Source organism: Halyomorpha halys, unplaced genomic scaffold (assembly GCF_000696795.3).
Source record: "Halyomorpha halys isolate HHAL.00 unplaced genomic scaffold, Hhal_1.1 Scaffold60.1, whole genome shotgun sequence".
In the NCBI taxonomy this organism is placed as follows: domain Eukaryota; kingdom Metazoa; phylum Arthropoda; class Insecta; order Hemiptera; family Pentatomidae; genus Halyomorpha; species Halyomorpha halys.
In genome coordinates, this window is record NW_027112396.1 from 261568 (window position 1) to 278078 (window position 16511).

A 16511-nucleotide genomic window follows, 5' to 3' on the forward strand; every position below is an offset into this window, starting at 1 on the left:
CCTTGGAGGCCAGCATTGTTCGTGTTATTCGTGACATACGGCCAAAATTGGACGTCCAGAATGCGCTTCGTCAAGAACAGCCGGGGTGCCCATATGCCCGAAATTATTTTCAAATGTTAATGTCACGTATTGATCTTTCGAATGAAAAAAAAATTTTGATTACAATTTAATTTTTTGTGTTATTTTTTACAATTTCAAGTTCTATCGGGCTCAAAAAAACACCCTATATATTGATTTTATAATTTCTTTTATTCATTATGTAATCTTGTTTTTTATTCTTAGCCCTGTCGAAGACTTAAAATTCTGACCGAAACGTTGGCACTAAAAATGAGTATTACTTATTTGTGTTCTTCACTGAGCACACTCCTAACCCATCTCCTCATATATACATCCACTGTGAACTATTAACTTATCATTAAGAAGATTATTTTTGTGTTTCGACTTTACCAGAGTACAACTACTTTTTAATGAAAGATCGCATATGCTATTATTAAACGTCACGTTTTTATAAAACAACCGACATATGATTTTAATCAGAATATTAATATACGAAGATTTCCGCTGTTGAGGCTCTTCATACAGAAATAATAACAGACAATTTCGCTTAATGACTCCAATTAGCGGACACCTGGAAGGAACAAATGAGAATACGAGATGGGATCTATTCTCGGGCAAGGGCGCTCTTCGTTCCGGAAGTTCGCGGCCTTCAAGAAGGACTACTGCGATTGACGAAACTCGCATTTTCAGGAAACAGTGCAAGAGAGGCCGTTCATCTGTGACTAACAGAAACTGCGGAGAAAGGTCACGGATCTGAGTCAGTTTCTGCGAAAGTCAAGGAATTTGAGAGACCGATGACTTTAGTTGGTGTGACCTGTGACCGACCAAGAATTTCATCATGTCCTTCTCAAGGTGCCATTGCCTAGTTCACATCTTCGCAGTTCTGTAAATATTGATGTCGACTTCTGGCAATAAAGACTAGAAAAATAAAAGAAGTTTTATACGAGCAGCATCATTAAAACATCGGTCTCAAAGATATAACATAGGATTGGAGATCATATTAATATTGTTAGAATGTTACTAAATTACGTCGAGCCTGAATAATAATTTAGCTGAATAATTAATCATTGATTCAAGAAAAGCTAATTTTAATTAACCTACGAGAGGAGTTCACGATCGAATTTTTTATTCTTAATTAAGAAAAAAATCTATTTAGCAAAAGTTTTCCCAACAGCTGTATCCTGTAAGTGAGACTCATTAAGTCAAGATTTTATGATTTTGAGTAATTTGGTTTTTCTGCCTAAAATGTTAAAAAGTTTAAACTTCGAAGAATTTATTAATAACATTAACATTTAAAAAATAAAATTATTATTTGCATAACAATAAAAAACTAATTGTAGGATTATAGTCCGGGTGACGGTTATGAAGGTATAAAAATAGTAAAAAAAAAATATTTACTGTTAACCAACGTTTGCAGGGCTTCGTCAGGTCTGTCCGATGGTAGTGCAAAGGAAAATTCAAAGATAGTTGTCATTTGCACTACCATCGGACAATCTACTTCATACGTTCAACTATCTTCTTCCAATAATAAAAACCGACGTTCAAAATGGACATTCTCAGAGAAGTTTTGTCCTAACGATTCTACACTTGGTGCTGAATTAAAATTTCAGATGTTTCACCCCGCCAGCCCCGGTTTTAAAATGAAAATTGAAAATGCAACAAAATTTTGGAACTTTTTTTCACTTCTTCTCTTGTAAATAGATTTTTCGAAGATAAACATTTCTAAGTATATACATATTTTTAAAATTTATTTATTGTTATTAGTAGGTGTATTTAGAATACATTTGCTGTTAGTTAGACAACCACAAGATACTGACATGTGGAGAATCTACCTATTGATAGATCTCCAACTCCAATAACATTTCTAGAGCAGAAGATTTCGAGACCATCTTCTTAATGAAGGATTATCAGGTAATAAAGGAGAAGCCAGTCTAGAACTTAGTGGATTTGGTTGGATAGGAACTTTATCATCAAAAGGCGACAAAAATTATTAAAATAATTTTAATTTATGAGAAAAAAAATTTCGTTGAGCTCTGATCTATTCTTCAATTAACCTGGCTTTGGCGTTCGTGGATTCGTTAAAAATAGAATAAATTCTTGAGCTCATTAATACAAACATACGCTGCATTGTATTATGTAGCTTTGTGTAAAATGATTGATTACAAAGAAAAAACAAAATTGAGTGTTTATGTGAACGGCATCAGTTCTAAAGCACGTTATCCAAGAACGTCGAGATTCGATAAACTGGTTTTGTTTCATACCTAAAATCACACGAACCGTGTTCTATTTCTGTTAATTTTCATAAATTTGAAATTATTCAATTTTTACTATATTATCAATTATTTTAATATGTAGTTTTGATAAAAACTCCCTCCTAAGTCACGTCTAACAATATTTTCCTGTTGACCAAAAGCTGGACATTATAAAATCATTGAGCCATCGGATGGAGGTAAAAGGAAAAAGACTTGACGCCAATTTGAAGAAGCGTGATCTTTCGGAACCGCATCTTGTTTATTTTCGCAGCACTGCCTTCAAGATAATAGCTTTGAGGAAGAGTGAATTATTAGGGTCGTCTTGAAATATCCGCCATTAGCCACTACGTGTTTCTTCTTCTCCTCTCTCGATATCATTAGCTAGGTTCTCCCATCATAGTTTTATCTCAGCTACAGTAACAACTTATACGGGTTTGTATATAATAAACAAAAAACTGCAAACTTCTGACGGTTTCAATCAACTTCGCCTTTTCGTTTTAGAACGGACTTTAGTCACTTAGAGCCCTCTAACCCATCCTCATTGCACATCTATTGGACCAATGAAATTGCAAGTTGGGCTAGAAATAATTGTAAACTAATTTATTTCTATGGATTCTAATGTAAAACTGATGGTGAAAAGTTGATCAGTCCCTCAGGGTTGTGTAGGTCTAATAAGACAATTAATTCAATATGGCAGCTCATTTATTTTAGGTTTATAGCCAATAACTCCTAAATTATAGGTTATAACCTAACTATCATAAATCATTATAATGTCGACCAGCAGAATGTTTGGGGAAAAGAAGCGATTGGCAGAAATTCTGTTTTGTTCTTTGCTTAAAAGACAAACATCTACTGAAAAGAAAAATATGGAAAAAACAATTTAAGTGAAAGAGTTATAAGCTTTTCTGGAATAGAAGAAGATATTTCTTCAACTCATAAAATTTTCTGGTGGATGTTCCTTGGTTTGTAAGAAACAGCCAATTGCATCGGGAATTACAAATAGAGACAATAGAGGATTACAACAAAAAAAGGTTCATGAAGTTCCACTCCCAGCCATCTTCAGTTAAAAGAGCAGAGACCTAAAACTTGGGAAACCCAACCATAATCCGAAGACTGAAGCCCAGACTGCTGCAGGACCTCCTGTTATAAATTCTATATTTATCAATTCTGTTATTGTCACACCAAAATTTTACTTTATCTTAATTTCTTTTTTTTTATCTTCATATTTTTCTTAAATTCACTTTACTTTTTTTCTATTAGAAGTCAGTTATCTATTTTGTTAATTCCGTGACTTTCATTATTTTTGTTATTAACTTTACTTTTATATTTTATTAAGAATTATTATTTTGACCTTTTTATTTTATCTTAATTTTTTGTTTTATTTATAACATTGTATATAGTTAGTGGTGTCTTTTTTATGAGACTATACCCCCATAATTAATTGTTAAAAAAAAAATGTTCCTCTTACATTAACCACGTAGGGCCCACCAAGTCTCTCTGGTATTAAATAATAAATATAATTTTGCCCTGTTTTACAGTTACTTTGAATATCTTTAATAAATCCAACTTATAATAATACTATTGCCGAGAACTATCATAAAAAAGGTTGATATTTGTGTTACTTTTTTTGGACATCTCAAATCCCCTAAAGAACATTACCAGCGACTCACGACTAGTCGAGGATTAATTTTCATAAATAAGATTAAGTTGACCGAGTGAGGACAAGATTTTGGGAATATTAAAGGAAAGCTGGCTGGATATGACACTGGATGGATACATCCTGTTTTCTCCATCACTTCAGGACAGCGCATACATTTACTTCTTGAGGACCTTCTGTCACCGGCTGCTCGCCGAGGCGTGGACAGAAATGTTTTCACATTCAGATAGAGGACAGAGGATTTACATAATTTATTGTAACTGTCGAGAGAAATTAAAATATTTTAAAGGCATAAATGTAATACAAAATACACCACATTTCAGTGGTTATAAAAAATAAAATTTTGTTCCTTTACAGTTATGTATTATAACATACACTACAAATATTTTCCATCTTATTTAACTGGTCAAAAGAAAAAAAGTCTATCTAGTATGTCAGCAAGCTTCTTCACCATTTCTATCGAGTATATAAAAGAAAAATGATTTTGTACATAAGGAATAATCCAACTTGGAAATTTGATTAATCTGATACTGGAACGTTTGGAAATTAGATATTTTTCCCAATTTAATACTTTTTAAGTCCCTCTTATGTTTTAATTTCTTTGATGAAACTCATATGACTGATAAAAAGACTGAACAATCAACCTTTTTTACTTCGACAACTACTACATCATAAAAATAGATTATCACTTACTAATAAACTTAAAATATACAACATGCTGCTTAGGCCGATACGGACTTACGCCACTCAGGTGTGGAGTTCCCGTGCAAAATCCCACATTCATACCATTCAGATCTTCCAATCCAATCCTCCGATACATCACTCACAGTCCCTTTTATATCACAAACAAATCATTACCTCTAACCAATGTGATTTGTGGCTGACATAAAAAAAGAAGAAAAAACACAAAACTTTTTATGACTCACTCGCTGGACATCCAAACATTCTAGTACAAACATGAGACACTACCACAAAATTCGACAAGATGACTGAAACGGCTCTGGAGTAGGGATCAACAACAGGATAAACTCCTCAGGAACGTCTTCGTTCTTCACTCGTGAATTTATACTAATCCTGTGTAGAGGTTGTCTAGTCTTAATAATAATAATAAATAAATATCTTGTATCAGGACTGTCCAACCTCTTCCTTAGGAATTCCTTCGGACTTCAATGACAGAATTTTATCCTGGAGCCACCTTAACCAAAGTATTCGATACCATCCTGAACTTCGAAATATTATTCGACAAGGTTTCAAAGTATACAAAGCTTGATTTGTCAGCACTGACCTCACCAACAAGGACCTGATTTCGGTGATGTTTATTTCAGAGGTCCTTGGTAGATACATGGAACAGCCATCTCGGAACATGTCTTGAATCCAAAAAGTCTGAATCTATTTGTCACCTTCTGATGTATATATGTTTTTGATTATTTCGCAGTTTTGTTGTTCTTTAATCCTTATATATGTATTTATTTACTAATATAACTATGGCATTTCAAACCACTGAGGTCATTTTTGTCTTGCATCTGCTTGAGATTATAAAAAAAAATCTTAAATTATTTTTCTCTGTGTTGAAAAACATTATAGTTCACAATTTTAAATAAAATTCTAAAAGTCCTTAAGTACTTTATTGCACTCTATACTTTCAATCTTTATTTCGACGTTTCGAGCTATTCACGCATTTTCTTACACCTATAATGATACATCTATCATAATAATTACATTATTGTTATTTTTGTATTTTAAACATTATATTCTTAATATTAACTGAATGTTATAATTTGTCAACATATTTTTATCATAATAAATACATATTAAGGAGCGGGTGGTAAGGCACTGTGCTACTAACTCCAAGGACCCGGGCTCGATAGATAATCATTTATTCTGTTACTGCGGCCTGTGAGTCAACCCAGTGGGTTCGGGAGCCCTCTAGGGTACAAAACATATATTCTCATCACTTCAGCAAAGGCACATGACTACTATAATAAATAGAGAAGATATGATGACTGAGTAAGTAAGGACAAGGATTCCAAAAACGCTTGGTTCAGAAAGTTTTGGATTCGATTCCCAACTTGTTTAGTCAATATTAATTTCACGGCGATCCCAAGAAAGGAATCTTGACATTACCACTCTGGAGTTGTATATGTCCTAAATGGAAGAAATGAGTCATAAAAAAAAATTGAAATAATAAACGAAAAAAAAATCCAAACAGTGAAAAATTATTAATCACTTCTTTGGTATTAAAAGTATCCATTCACATCTCATTGGATTTTCAACGTTCAGGAGTTGATGCCCAATAGGGACATACCAAATTATATCAACTTACTTATAAACAATAGTTACACTTATAATACATATTTTACATGATTTCAAATATTATTTCATTCATTTACTTTTTAATTAACCAATTTAATTTCTTGATATGCCAAACATTTCCCTCTTATTTTTGTCAATCATAACAGAAGTGGATCGAAAATGTCTCTTAAGAGAAGGTGGAGCTAAGGGAAGTTACAAAAAACAATTATTACACTTTTGATAAGCCTATTTATTTGATTTCACTTCATAATATTAGCGCTCTCTGTGTTTTAATAATTTAATAATTTCCCCAACCTACCGATTCAATAATTAATTCTAGTTGTGTGTTTTAAAATTCTATAGATTCGGTGTAAATACCTTTTTTTAAATCTTGTCATCTAACTTTAACGGTTTTTTTTTTATTTAGCACTGCCCAAATTTAAGTTTATTATGACATTGTATGGTTGGGTAATTAATTAACAAATAACAATGTTAAAAAATTTAGAACGAAAGTTTATTTTTTTTCAATATCTTTATTGCAGTTTACAATTGTACATTCAGTAGATTTGATCTCAGTATAATGGAGTGATACAGGCGTGTAGAGACACTACCCATTGCTAGTACTCTAATGACGTTTTTACTTTAGCAGGTCTCGTGTCCATCTTTTTTTCAGGTGCCTCGGAGGATTGTCAGGAATGAAAGAGGAAGCAAGATTAGAAACTATTGGGTTACATTGGTTAAAGAGTTTATAATGGAAGAGATGATATCTGGTTCGGGCTAGTTCGGTTCCATATGGAGGAACGAAAGTTGAATTTATAGGTTATAAAGTATTAGTTTCAGGGGCTTACTCAGCGGGGGGCAGGAGGGGGCACCTGCCCCTCCCCGCCCTAGAAGTGGATAAAATGATTAATGTAATAAAAATATATTTTTGTTTTCATGCAAATACTAATTGTAATAACTAATAAAGCACTGCAACAATTATATATAATTTTTTTATCCATGCTGAAATGTCACAAGCCGATTGACTATGGCCCCTCCTAAGTTTGATCTTGGGTATGCCTTTGACTATTTCTATTAATGTTTGTCTTTTACTATCCAATATCCTGATATCTAAGTTTCCTTTCAAATACCTCTATCGTGTTCCTGTTTATAATGGAAATAATATAAATCAAATGTAATAACAGACAAAAGTCAAAATAACTAAACAAGCCTGTGCATACTAAACTTTGTTGCTTCTTTTGTTTACCAAGCATTTGTACTGGTCTTGAAGTCGCAAAGGTGTAGATCTTACATAAAATATTCTCCAAACTAAAATACTTCACAAACTAACCCTCCTTTACATAGCTAAGCCAGCCGACATTCCTGCACTGTAACAAAAATAAATAAACCCGGCCATGTATTTCTCCCCTACAAATAGTTCCTCCACTCTTGACCCGTTCCTCCACTCTGTACTGACTTATCTTCAGGGCGTAACTCTAATTGGCATAGCAGCTCCTGTTCCATTTAATTAGAAAACCCTGTAGGCCGAACGGAATACCGAAGCACAGAATTTAATGGCCTATGAGGCTCCAAATCCTTTTAAGTACGTGATAATAAGAGCGGTGTTGGGTATTCCGAATGGATGAAATAAATATCAATAACGAAAGGGTCACAATGTTTTTTAATCTTACTAAATACCTATAAAACGAGAAAAAACAAACTATTTTTATTTTCACTTATCAATATATGGAATTTATAGTAAGGGGGAGTATTGCTAAAATACACTTTATGAGATCGCTCAAGTCCAAATAATAGACTTTCGCAAAATGTTCTGAGTGTATGTGAATAGCCAAGCAAAAAACAAAAACGAAAAGTTGTGCGAAACTGAAATTATATATTTAGGGCGAGTGTATTCCTGGAATGTTACATGAGATCGACTAAAGGGTCTCTTTCTATAATCGATATTAAAATTTTTAATACACGGCTCTAACGATTTTTATTAAACTCCGTAAATCAATATAACATTTAATTCCTGCTAGATATTTTCTTCATTGAAATAGTTTGACAGATTTTAAATTCCAAATTTTCAAAACGGCTTTTTCTAATTTTGTTTAATTGATATAATTAATCACTTCACATTTTTATCAGTAATAAGAAATGAATAGATATGAACAGTAAAAAGATTTGATAGTTAAATTGAGTAAAAATATTTTTCCATGTTGAAAATATATTTTCGAAAATAAGAGTAGTATTATAGACGTTTTATATACCGTTAGTATCCCATAGATATTATAAAATATGACATTTAACTTATTATAATTCTACAGTCGTATAATATAACAGAGATTGAGCTAAACCGCATAAATATAAGCTTTATTCTTGCTTAAATTTGTCAGTTATCTGGTTAGCGCATGCGTAGTGGGTTTTTTTTTTGTTTTGGCAGTCTGTTAAATCTTTTCATGTCACTCAAGTTATTAAACAATTAGTCTTTTTTTTTTATTAAATAACCTATACATGAGCCTTTCAATTGACATAATGCTTCTTCTTAGTGCGTTCAATATAAGTTTTAAATAAACCTACTACAACAATTTAGTATTGAATAAATGTTAAAGATTGAATCGGACATTGCACAAGATTTTATAATTCGTTATCAGATATACAAGTAAACTCAATCAGACTGACATTTGAAGGGTGAATGTCATTTCGATTGTCATTCCTTAAAGACCCTGCGCAGTCATCTCACTGCCTTGTTCTTAAACAAAGAAAAAGTCACCTAATAACAAAATCGAAAGTCCTTGTGCTTCTTCAATCCTTCTGAAATTGTTTGTAGGAACATTTTTGGAAACATATATTATTTGGTATTCTTTCTTATCAAAAATGGTTCTAATTTTTTTTCAATGGGTGAGCTCTTGTTGTTATGGAAGGATGAAGCTAAGGAAAGGCAATTTTTTAAAAGACACTATTTTGTACATCTAATTTTTTAGACTTTAGTCACAAGCATGTGTCAATTATAGAAGACGTTTGTTTTCCATCATTATAAAATAGCCAGCCAGTTTAGTGAATGGAAGTCAACAATTGTGATCTAATTAAAACAGTTCTGATTTTATATTAAAATAATTTATTAAGTGGGTTAAAAGCAACACTATTATTATTATTGACTTTTGCTTGCTACACTCAAAAAAAAAAATTTACAAATCCCAATGGATCCCTTTAATGTGAGGTGATGGCATAAATTAGTATAAATAAAAGTCAGTTGAGGATGTTAAGTTATAATTGACAACAATGCTAAACAGTTTTCTCCATAATTTTTTTGTTATGTTACATCGTCAGCTTATAAGTGAAACACATTAAATTAAGATTTTCTAGCTTTGAGTTGTTTGGTTTTTTCAGCATAAAATGTTGAAAACAGTAATTTCCATAGAATTTATGAATATCACATATAAAAAGTAAAATTACTATTTCTATAGCACTAAAAACAAAATAATAATCATCAAATATCTCAGAAGTTCAGTTTTCGATTTGGTATACTTCATTTGTAAACTAACTATATAATTATTTCAGTTTTCATCCATTAATGAATTATCATTGGGCTATATTTTGATGTATCATTGTAAATTTAAATACATTATCTGCTCTGATAACATTTCAAAAATATTTTCACCTTCGAATATAATCAAGCGCTATCTATCATTTTTCCTTCCTACCAACCATTCAATTGATAATATATTTATCAGTTCCCATTATTATTTTCAGACTTGTGAAAAATAAAAATATATATATAAAGGTTATCAGTTCTCTTACAGGCGTAGTTTATCATTTTGAAATCATATCCCTAACATTTTTTATAAATATTCTACCTATTTCTATATTTTCTTCTTGATTAGACTTTTTTTTTTTTAATTAAAAGAAAAAACTTACTTTATTTTTTTCAGTACTCTTTTAAAGCTATAAAATTAATTAAATGTTAAACTTCAGTCAGAGATAGGTTAGTACCTATCTCAAATCAGGTTTGAACTGTTAGTACATGATACTTTCGGTTTGTCAGGAGTCTTAGTATACCAGTTACTTGGAAATTTCAATTTGATACATTCCAAGACAATTTTAATTTTAATAAAAAATTAAGATGATCTGGCTATTCTTCTTAATTATGACATGTTTTCAATTAAAATTTTACTTATTGGTGGGTTCTTCTTTTACAGATATGCAATCTTACTTTTTAAAAAAGTAACATCTCATCAAGAAGATAGTGTTAGTAATAGTTGAAAAAAAAACTAAATAATTTTTGTAACCATAAAATTACTCAATAATATGTCTTAAATATAATTAAAATATACCAACACACTTCTAGTAATGCAACTACAATTGGATGGCATTTATTAGATTTTAAAAGCTATCAAAGAGAAAGACACAATTTGGTTGTTGAAAACAGTTTTAGATACAAAGAAAACAGTGGAACTTATAAAATACAAAAGTATCTGATCACCCATCCTTAATAATCCTAGCTATTGAAGCAATGTTTAAGAAAAATATTAATAAATAACAAATCACTTGATTTAAAAATTATGAATAATAATATGTTATAAATTATATTATTTAGTAATTTGCTAAATTTCCTTACCTATAAATAAATTTACTAATTGCCTTAGCTTACTTTGAAGTTACATTAGATTATTATATTTTCAATTATTAGGTATAAAATTTATTTTCTTTGATTAATTTTTCTTAATTCATAACAATTGTTTTACATTGAAGGATGTATCTAGGATCAAAACTAGGGAGGAGGGTTGCGAACCATAGTCAATTATGAAATTTCAGCACGGAAAAGGAGAATGAAATTTTAATTTTAAGAAGATTATATATAATGATAGCAATGCCTTATTAGTTATTACAATTAGTATTTGCTTGAAAAAAAATTTTTTTGTTAAATTAATTATTTTTTCACACTTTTTTTTGGGCAGCTGCCCCATCCTGCTCCCCCCTAGGTGCCTCCATGTTTACATTGCTGATATTTAGTGTCCTAATCCATCTTCAGCTCTGTAATACAATTATTATGAATAAGGCAAAATTAATAGAAAAATAAATTTCACACCTAACAATGGAAACTTATTTAACGGACTTAAATCTTCTACATTAGTCCCTCCGAAAAATTCTCCAAATATTATTGGATAAGCTTTGTCTTTTAGTATATCCAGTTATTAACAATTTAATATTATTTGTCATTTTCTTCTAAAGTCTTATTGATAATATTAAATAATTTCTACTGGATTTTTTAAGTTCAGGCTTTGTAAATTAGTTTTATTTCTTAGATTCTAATTATCTATGCAGCTCCTCTAATTCTCATCTGGTAGTTCTGAAGTTCTAAATTTTATAAGCAATATCTTTTGTATAGTCAGAATATAATCCATAAATCAGATTTGGATTACTGAAAAAAAATCCTAGTGAAGATTTCATCTTAAATCATGCATCATATTGATTCATTGAAACTTATTATATCAAACTTTTTAGCTTATTTTTTCTTGAATTTTCTTATTTATAATGAAATTGTTTTAATATTTTCTTTATTATGTAATAGAACATAATTTTGAGCCTCGTGGTACGACTATAGTTTTCCATTTAGTCTTACACAATTTTATATTCAAGTCCCACCATTTTTGTTTGTCTAGTCCTGATTTAGTTTTTGACAAATTTTAAATGCCTTCTTCCAGGTGTGTGGAAATTGACAACTACTTTTTGCTATTTGATATAATTAATACATACAAACTTGTTAATTTCATGTTATATAAAACATAATATTGATGTTGGAATACACAAGTTTAAACAGGATTGGTCAGGAACATACCAGATAAAAACAATGATAGAAAGCCTGGTTGGAAGTACAGTTCTTGTATGATACTGGAATTTCTATTGGTTCAAAATGGCTGATCTGTCATTAAGATGCAGATAAGAAGCCAACACCATATTGTGAGGTTATCACTACTCGCTGATAATTTGTTTTCTTCTTTGTATAAAATAATAATTATATATTTTTATTTCTTCATCATTGTTTATGTTGGCTAAGAAAGGTCAGATACGTCGGATATTGTGCAGTTGTTTTCAATCAACACTGTTGCATTGTAATACTGTATCCTTTTCAGTATACAATTTAATGAATGTTAATAATTGTACAACTATTTAAATATATTTGCCCTGATTTTATTGATATTTTGATAAAGCATTGTACTAGCCTCTACTCTATATACTGTTGATGTCCTTCGGAGAAAAAAAAATTCTGATAACTGAAATCAGATATAGAGCAAAGATGGACAGCAGTAATAGTACTATATATAACAGAGGTTCAAAAATCATAAGCATCATTTCTTTTTATTCAACAAAGTAAAACAAATCTGGCCTGATCAATTGCATGATGAATAAGTCAACTTCAAAATAACATATAAAATTAAATTGTTCTTATTTTAATTATAATTTTTAAACTTTTATATGAAATTAAGTATTTATTTGTAACACTTTTAATTATTCAGGTGTTGTGGAGGCTGCAACACCATATAAGCTAAAACTATATATTCTCCTTTTTCTTTTTCAGGGATTCATATCTTCTTAATTACTTCTTTATTCATTATGGCATCCTAACAAAGTTTCATGATTTTTTGTAAATTATTTTCTAAACATTTACCTAGAAATAATTTAATATTTTACTATATATACATCCAGTTCACTAATTTACAATTCTAAAATGTTTTGAGATAAAGCCAAATTTCTTATTTATTATTCTAATTTTTTTCCTTAAATTACTATTATTTTGTAATGTGTCATCTTAGTTGAATCAATTATTTTATATATTCCAAACTGAATATGAGCCCTAATCTGTTGTATCTGTTATATCTATTGTATCTGTTGTATCCATTTTTTTTCTTTTTCATCTCTAAAAATATTTTTACAATTAAAACTCATTTTTATTTCAAGTTATAATTAACATTTTAATTTTATATATTATCTTTAAAACAGTACTTTTCTTCTTATGCCCATCTATCTATCCAAATTTTAGTACTCTGAGCCTTGAATTATTGTTATTACTTTGGGGATTTGCTTAATTATATTTCTCTCTCTTGTTAATTGATTCTAATTTATTTCCTTACTAATTACTATTATTTTAAAATCTATTTTATTTATTATGTACAAATAATGTTATTCCTCCTATATCATTTTTAAAATTAATATATATTTTTTATAAATAGATCCTAATTTTTTTAATCTTCTGCTTTGTTTTAAATTGCCACTTCTTTAAAATTAGATTCATGGTTATTTTCTATCCTATTTTTCTCCATAGCATCAATATTTTTATGGTTTTTCGTATTTGTTCTATGTTGATAAATTATATTTCTTTAATTTTGTGACATTTCATCTACATAGCACTTGTTTATATACATTTTGCAATCTCACAAGAGGAGATCATAACAAAAAAAAAAAAAAAGCAATCCTATAATATTTAAATGAGGAGAAGATGGTTGGGGGTGCGGTCAATGAAACACAAATAAGTATGACTAACTTATTTTAATGTGCCGACGTTTCGGCTAGAGTTTCTAGCCTTCTTCAGGGCTAAAAACAAAACAAGATAACAACCATAAGATAATAACCACAGTAAGTATAGAAATATAAAAAAATAAAAAAGAAAGTATAAACAAAATAATTTTACACAAACAATGAATAGTTTTACAAGATAGAATTAATAAAATTTCATTTGCTTAATTAAGTTATTGTACCCACTTTTTCAATTACCTATGTCTACATTTTATTTCCCGCTTCTCTCATCACTTAATTTTATTAATTCTATCTTGTAAAACTATTCATTGTTTGTGTAAAATTATTTTGTTTATACTTTCTTTTTTATTTTTTTATATTTCTATACTTACTGTGGTTATTATCTTATGGTTGTTATCTTGTTTTGTTTTTAGCCCTGAAGAAGGCTAGAAACTCTAGCCGAAACGTCGGCACATTAAAATAAGTTAGTCATACTTATTTGTGTTTCATTGACCGCACCCCCAACCATCTTCTCCTCATTTATCATCCACGGTCAACTATCTCTCATAATTATAATATTTAAAAAACACCTGAAATTGAAAAACTGTGTAAATTACAGTGAAGATACAAACATTACATAGTTTACAATCTATTTTGTATAATATAAGCCTGTTTTCTTTTTCTATTTTGCCTATCATATTTGACAGGAAATTATCCATTTTATTATTATTATACAATTCATTTTTGAATGTGGATGGATATATTTAATAAAAGCATTTTTTATTTTATTTGTCCCAGGGAAGTATTTTAATTTTTGATGATGTCACACTTTTAATATTTTTTTCAATTTTATTTTTATTATTATTACAGTTATTGATTTTTTCCTTGTTCATAACTTGAAAATAATCGTTTATCAATCCTCATTTCCTTAGATATCGTTTTTCATATTTATCGTTTTATCCTCTTTCTATTATATTTATTTTTATTATTCATCTCATTCATACAATTAAACCAAAGATCATTAATATATCTTCTGTTTGGGTAAAAATTATTAATCTAAGAAATAAAAAGAATAAAGTTTTAACAAAAACCACTTGGAAATTAAGTCGTAGGATATTATCTGATTATTTATATTTATAGTAATACTATTCAATTTAAAAATTATTTCTGGAGATACTAGCAATGATATAATTTATACAAGTATAATATAGTTAGTAAAAATACATAAAATTTATAAAATACAGCTGAAAACTGAACTATTGCTAATTTGAAAAAACAAAATAATTAATGATAGAATAATAAATTATGTGCTAAGAGATACTCAATAAGCTGTTCTCTTCTATGCATCTCAAATCGTCCAAAAATTTTTAAATGTTAGACAAAATTATATTTTTAGGTGGTTGAAGAATATCTACTCAGTCCTAAGCCAACAATTGCAAGAAAAATTTAAAGATCATCATCATAATAATAAAAATATTATCCTTTTTATTACTGTAATTATATAAAATGCATTATATAATCATAATAATAACCGTATCATTTTTAAAAAATTAAACCCGTACTACAAGAACCCATGAAGGGTCAAGGTTGCAGAACGTTGTAAGGAAGCACTGGTTTTTAGAGCAACATTTATACAAGGAGGTGATTTGTTCGATATCACCCTCAACCGCCAGGTTTTTCCTCAATTAAAATACCCACTTTAAAGAGGCTGGGTGGACCTCGGGAGGGCTCACAAACCACAGTAACAGTATAAATAATTATCTGGCTCAGCCATAATCAAACCCAAGTCCAAGTCCTTGGAATTAGCAGCACAGTGCCTCACCACTGAGCCACCTGACTCCCCTATCTTATGAATATACCCAACACAAAAAAATATAGAAATATTAGAAGTTGTACCACTACCAAAGTAAAACAATGAAATATAAGTGAAGTATATTCATCAAATTGGTGGCCACAATTGGGATGATACCATGGTTTGACAGTACTTATAGCATTCATCGAGGCTCTATATGAATATACGAGTAGAGCCATTTCCCGACCAAAAAACAAAAATGCAAAAATTTGTATTTTCCATCTTTAATGCCTCATTTTTTTTCATAATTAATAGTTAAAGGGTTGATTTTAACTTGTGAATTTGTTAAGAGGTTACTTAATTTATTGTTATCATACATTCCGAATGTGAAATCTGTGTGGTCATATATCAAGACATGTTTTAAATTTTTTCAGTCTATCTTGAGATTTTCTTTAAAAGAATATTTTAGATTATAGAAAAAAACAAATAAATTCTATAATCTGACCTAAAAAAATATTAAATGAACAATTGTTTTTAAATTTCTTACTTTAGTTTTTCTATATCTGTTGGCAGGAACACTATGAGCATGACCCTGTTCCAGTTAGGAGCTATCGCTTCCATTTTTCTCACTGTTTACGCAATGCCAAATGATAGGCCTGGATACATCGACTGCCTTGATAGCAGTGAATGTGGGAGGGACAAGTGTTGTTCCATTGGTAAGAAAAATAATTCTTGAATCAAACAATGCTTATATGTTACTGGAATCTATATTATAAGAATAAAAACATGTTTTCCTGTATAGTTTTTTATCTTCTTTGCACCCATATTTGGTGTCCTTCATAAGAATAATTGGTGTATAAAATTTCTAGCAGCTCTTCCACCAAACTCCTCAATTGATAAGAGACTAAAACAGGTTGCAATGAAAATAAAAAGCTATACAGGAAGAATTATTTTTATTATTTAAAAA

The 16511-nt window shown here is 29.7% G+C and overlaps 1 non-coding gene across 1 annotated transcript in view; it reads left to right on the forward strand.

The window, feature by feature from the left end:
• Positions 1-16192, forward strand: part of LOC106692557 (uncharacterized) — a 54689-nt gene extending 38497 nt beyond the window's left edge. The window contains exon 2 of the transcript XR_010844185.1: positions 16118-16192. This is a non-coding gene — a transcript (uncharacterized protein). The remainder of the gene's footprint in view (positions 1-16117) is intronic.
• Positions 16193-16511: the final 319 nt, after the last annotated feature.